Raw genomic sequence first — 6,045 nt, 5'->3', positions numbered from 1 at the left:
GACACACGGTGCTTAAACATTTAGAAAGTTAATGACCTCACAACATCAATTTCGTGGTAGAGTTCTTTGCAGTTGGTTACTTCAGTGTGTGATTCAAGTCAAATACTCTTTCCCTCCTCATTCTTAGAGTTTTATCCTTACATCTGTTCAGTAGTGAGATGGCAGCATTATCTCCATCCAGAGCCACATCTGAAGCAGAAGAGGAATTCAGTTTTCTTTTTTGTTTTGAGCATAGAAACCTTTCCCCAAAGCCACCCAGTGGGTATCTGCTCACATCTGCTTGGCCAGAGTCATGTCATACACATCTAAACCCAAACCAGTGAGGAGAGTGGTCACCATGACTGTCCCTGGGTCTGATCCATGTCCTGAGACTAGGGGAAGCCCTTCCCGTCAAAAAGGGCAGAACCCCGACACCTACCTGGAGGGGGAGTTCTGTTGGCCCCGGGGAAGATGGCCACAGGATAGAGCGCATGGGACGCACACGCTCTGCTGATTCTCCTTCTGTCCAGCTGCTCCTCTGGGGTTCCCTTCACTTCCCCCTCTTCTGCCTACCCTCCCTCCGCTGACTCCCCACGACTCAGCCCAAGCCTTCTTCCTTTTCCTCACTTAGGAAATATCATCCAGTTCTCCTGTTTTAAGTGCCACCTACATGCTGGCAAACCTCCAAACCGGCACCTTCAGCCTGACACCTCCTCTGAGCCCCATACCTGGACATCTAAGTGCCCACTTGACATCACTACTTTCATGTCCCAGAAACATCTCAAATGTGATGCGCTCAAAATGGAACTTTGTAAGTTCACCCAAACCAGCAACTCCACAGCTGTCTTCATCTTAATAAATTGCATCTCCTTCTGCCTGGTTATTCAGGATAGATGCCCAGGGATCAGTCTTGACTCTTACGTTCCTAGATACTTATCCAAATCAAGTTTCGGTTGGTAAAGGACCACCCACAGTAGGTGCTCAGTAAACATTCAATAAAAATTGATTGAACATATTTGTATAAGCTGTACCTTGACTGGAGAGTGGACGCACAGAGGCTAGAAAGAGCACTGGGACAATCTTGGGTGTCATTCTGACAAGATGTTCCCTCTGGGATGGATCAAAGGCCAATATCTACCATGTTCTGAGAGGTATAATACCATTCATTCCCCCCGGCTCAAACACATTCCCACCAATCTTTTCACAGTGAGCACAAAATGTATGGTGAGTGGAACCTTGCAACCTACTTGGAGCTTCTCATGGGTGCACTGGTCTCTATAATGCTTCTGGCGGCAATGTCATATGACATGGCACAGTGCACAGCGAGTGCCTGTGTTAGTCAACTTTTCTTTTCTGTGATCCAAAAAAAAAAAAAAAACTGGCCAAAATGATATAGAGGAGGAAATATTTATTTTGGCTCACAGTTTGAGAGGCTTCTGTCCATGATCAACCAGCTCCAAGACAGAAGCATCATGGCGGAAGGGCATGGCAGGGAAAGCTGTTAACTCATGGCAGGGAGGAAGCAAAGAGAGAGGGAGAGAGAGGCAGGGGCCAGGGATAGGATTCAGCCCCCGGGGAAGGCCTCCACGGACCTACCTCCTCCAGCCATGCCTTCCCTGCCTGTAGTTTCCGCCACCTCCCAGTAGTCCACCTAGCTATCGGTGTGTTTATCCACTGATGAGGTCAGAGTCCTCATGATCCAATCACTTCCCCAAAGGCCCACCTCTGAGCTTTGCTGTATTGAGTATCCAGACTTCAACACATGAGATCCCGGGAGACATTCCAGATCTAGACCATAACAGTGCTCAATCTGTAGGAAATTGTAATGCATAAAAAAGCTTTATTTACCTCAGAGTTTTGGAGACTAAAATTTCATACAATATAGCACAGACTCAGCAAGAACCACCCCTTGGCTATGTCACCTCATCGTGTGGATAGTATTAGTAGGAGAAAGCAAGTGATTACACTTGGAACCAGGAACAGTGAGAGGGTGAGGGTTCCTTTTATATCAGTCCTCTCTGCAGAGCTCAAGGGTCAAGTATCAATGATTTTATGCTCCCAGTGATATAAGGACCTGCCACTGGGCCCTCATCTCCCAAGTTTCCACATTACTCCCCATTACCACCACCTCTTTGGGGAGACAAACCAAAGCACTGATGTTGGGAAGATGGAAGATTATTTCAGTCAGCTACTGCTGTGTAACAAACACCTACAAATTCTTGGTGGTGTGCAACAATGAACATTTACTCCGCATTCATCTGAAACTTGGCTGGAGTGATCAGTGAAGGCTGGGGCCATTCTTCAAGTTGTCTGTGTGGCTGGGTGTTGTTGGGAATGACTCTGCCCCCATGTATATTAATTTGAGTTCCAGCGGGAGGGGCAGCAGCTACCTATGGCAGGATCTTCTCAGAGAGATGACAAAAGCAAAGAAGGGCAACTCTTGGAGACCTTTATAGTCCCTCCTCAAAAATGGCACACTGTCAATGAGTCTGGTTAGCCAGAGCAAGCTGTGAGACCACGGCCACAGTCAAGGGCCATACAGGATGTCTTTTGTGGGAGGGCCCACAGAGTTACAGGGCAAAGAGCATGGATGCAGGGAGGGTGAGGACCTGGGGCAATACTTCAACATGTTACACGTGGAAGAAAACAGAAGAGAAAGTGGCTCAGTGTGAACGGATCACATCCAGGTGGACCTGCATTTTCCTCTATTGGTGGCTCGTCCTCCCTGCAGTTCCCACTGTGCCTTATGGTCCCTTCAGACCAGATTACCCAGTGCAGGTTCCATCCCTCCCAAATCCATTTGTTATGTACTCAGTAATGCCGGACTTCTTTCCGGGTGGGTGCCCTGGATGTTGATTCCTCTCGTACGGTTGTTATGGGAAACATTTCGTTTCACATCTGCTGACACAATTTGCTGTCTCTCTAACATGAAAATAAAAGGAGAAAGAGAGGGAGGCTCACACTCTGATGGCTGTAAAGGATAATGAGTAATTTATGCAGAGCTATATACAAATCAGACTATCGTCTTTCAGACAGAATCAATAATACAATTTTAAGCCCACACACATTTACAAATGCTAGCACTCCAGCGCAGCTGGGTTGCCATGGGCAACCAGGGCATGCCAGCTCGTGATCTGAAGCAGGCCGCTGTCTCCCGGCCTCGTAAGCACATTCTGCAGACAGGATTCCAGGGAGCCGAGGCCTTCGTTGTGGCTCTGATCTGGCCGCCACACAAACGCACCCCGGAGATGGTTTGGATCAGTTCTTGTCTGAACTGCTCAGCTTTATTTAAACTCCTATTTGTGCAGGACTTCTTCATAACCCCTTCTGTGCGTCTGTGTCTCCGTGGACGGGGGGAAGAGCTGTGGAAGGAGAACAGGTGATGAGAGCCGGTCAGGGGCGCTGTGGGGTCACAGTAGTCAAGGGCAGAGCCCAGCCAGGCAAGATGGTGGCAGCTGGAAAGGTGGATTCCCAATTAGAGGCTCTAATGGGATGCTGATTGCTGACCTATGTTCACTGGGAAAATAAGAGAGAGACACGGGAGGGTGGGAAGGGGAAGGGGGGGGGTGCTCTGGGAGCAGGGCCAGGGCCAGGTAGGTCCCATTAAGAGGTCTGGGGGAGGGGAGGGAACACAAGACTGAGCCACGATGGCTTCATTTCCGTATGTCAGCACCAACTGAATGCATCGTCCAAGGAGCCTGAATCGCGCCATTTCCCGTTAGGGAAGTCACAGACATCCATAAAGGTCATGAAAAGGTTCCATCAAGAATAAGAGATGAATAATAATTTTTTTTAAAGTTGCGGAACAGGAATGCAGGACCCCCCTCCCCACACTGGACTCAGTCTTGGAAAGGTGGAAAGGGGAGCAGATTGACAGACACCTGGGCTCCATCTGACATCCCGCTGACCAGGGCCGTCCTGCCTGTAACGGAGGCCTCTGCCTCAGTTTACACACCTGCAGGGAGGGGCCTCAGGAGAGAGCCACAGGGGCAGAGGTGAGACCAGGCTGGAAAGATGGGCTTGTGTGAGCTGGAGACTGTGAGGAGACTCTTCAGAATAAAGCACAGAAACCACAGGAAGCAACTTGGGAATCATCTGGTTCTGCCACCTCAAGACAAAAGAAAACTGAGTTTATGTGAGTTAACGATGTGTCCAAAGTCAGAAAGGTAGAGAGAGGCCGGTATGAGGCTGGTATGGGACAAAGGAAGTCCCTCAGCTTGAGGCAGAGGGTGACCTGAGGAATGGAGGCTTCAGGGAGGTAGTTCTGGATTCCAGAAGGATCATGGAGGAAGAGAGTAAAGGTCACGGAGGCCCAGAAACCACCAGGTTGAAGGTCATAGTGAGAAAGAACACAGGAGGAAGAATAAGTGACTTGGGGACTGTGTGGATAAAGGGGAAGGAAGATGAGAAAGAGTAAAATCATGACCAAACTTCTGAGTTTGGGGGTAGCTGGTCAAACTATAGGGAGAGTCTTCATCAGGGAGACTTCAGTGTGACTTTGTGGATTGCAAGGAATAGAAACCCCCTTGAGGTGGCTCAAGCCAGGGACCCTGGTGACGGGTTCACAGAAAATCTTGGTTCCAGTCTCAGGCTAGTAGGGAACGGAAAGAGTGTACAATGAGGGGTCAGAAGGCTGGGCAGCTGGGTGGATGGTGGGGTCACCATGAGGGATGTGAGGCTGCAGTAGCTCTTGGCTTGCCTAGGTTAGGAGCCAGCCAGAGGGCCAAAAGGAGAAATCCTGCCAGCGGGGAAACTGGACCCTTAGGAGGAGTGGTAACCCACCCTCAACCTCAGGCAATGGAGTGAGCCACCGTGTCTTTGGCTCCAGGGCTTGCCCCTTGCTTTCATCTCAACTGTTCCTTAAAGCCACTGGTCTCATATTTCCCAATAGCTGTCCCGAAGCTATTGGAAAGTGGCACAAGGACCGTCACCATCAGATGCTTGGTCCTTGTGCACATGGACTTCAGTTGCACCCAGATTTCTGAGAACAACACAACAACACAGTCTCCACCCGATCTATTCCAAGGCTCCTTCCCCTGACAAACTCACCCTGCTGCAACCTCCAGGAACAGCCTCCCAACTCTCTCAAGAGCCCCATCCCAATTTTTCCAGGCGTATGGTAGACCTGTCCATGTGGGTATCTCAAAAGGACCTTCAATTCAATGCTCCCAAAGGAATTAATTACTGGACACTGTGGTCTTCTTTCATTCTCATTGGTTTTCTAAGACCCTTTCCCTGTGGGTGTCGGTCAGAACCCCAGGGCCATCCTCTTTCTCCTGCAGCCTCTAGTCACAGAGGCCTGATATTTCATTCTCCTCACCTCCATTCCCACTACCCTGTCTTGGTCCAGACCCTCTGCACTTTTGTCCTGGGCTCCTGAAAAATGGTCTCTGCCCTTCCCATCCCTTCTTCATGCTAATTTGTTGGCCTCCTTTCTTTTCCCTCCCTGGCTTGCACCAGAGTTCCCCCCAGGGTAACAAAGGGCAGCTCCATGACCCTGTCCAGCATCCTGCTCCTTCTTGCCTCTGTCGTATTTCACTCTCTCTGGCACAGCCTGGAGGGCACAGCCTCTCCTGTCTGCCTGGCTCTGTCAGGGAGCATCTCCCAGCCCAGCCTCACTTGAGTTAAGTGCGTCCTCTCTGTTGTCCTAGTGCTGATCTGGCAGTGGCTCACCTGTCCGTCCTGTTTTATCTTCATTGTCTCAGCATCTGGTGCAGTTTCTGGCACAGGATCTGTGTGATAGGCAACATCTGGTCAAAGAAAGGGAAGGAGTGAAGAGAGACGGAAGGGCCCCCGCGGTGCTCTGTCTCCAGGTCGGTTCCATTCAGAAGGGTCTTCCAGGGAGGAACAGAGGCTGGCTCTGGGGTTAACCACCCTCTGGACACTAGCTGCAGGTTTGGGGAAGAGATTCTGCTACACAGAACGACAGTTAGATCCAGAATGGAACCTGGAACTTCCTTAGGAGACCTTCTCATTTTAGGGCCAGGGCCCAGAGAGGAATGTCATGTGACTGGATAATGAGAAAGTCCCTGGAACACAAATCTGACCTCGAGGTCCTTGGTCTTT

The sequence above is a fragment of the Callospermophilus lateralis genome, chromosome 12 (assembly GCF_048772815.1).
Source record: "Callospermophilus lateralis isolate mCalLat2 chromosome 12, mCalLat2.hap1, whole genome shotgun sequence".
Classification (NCBI taxonomy): domain Eukaryota; kingdom Metazoa; phylum Chordata; class Mammalia; order Rodentia; family Sciuridae; genus Callospermophilus; species Callospermophilus lateralis.
The sequence above is the reverse complement of the archived record's forward strand: the minus strand, read 5'-3'. Positions refer to the sequence as shown.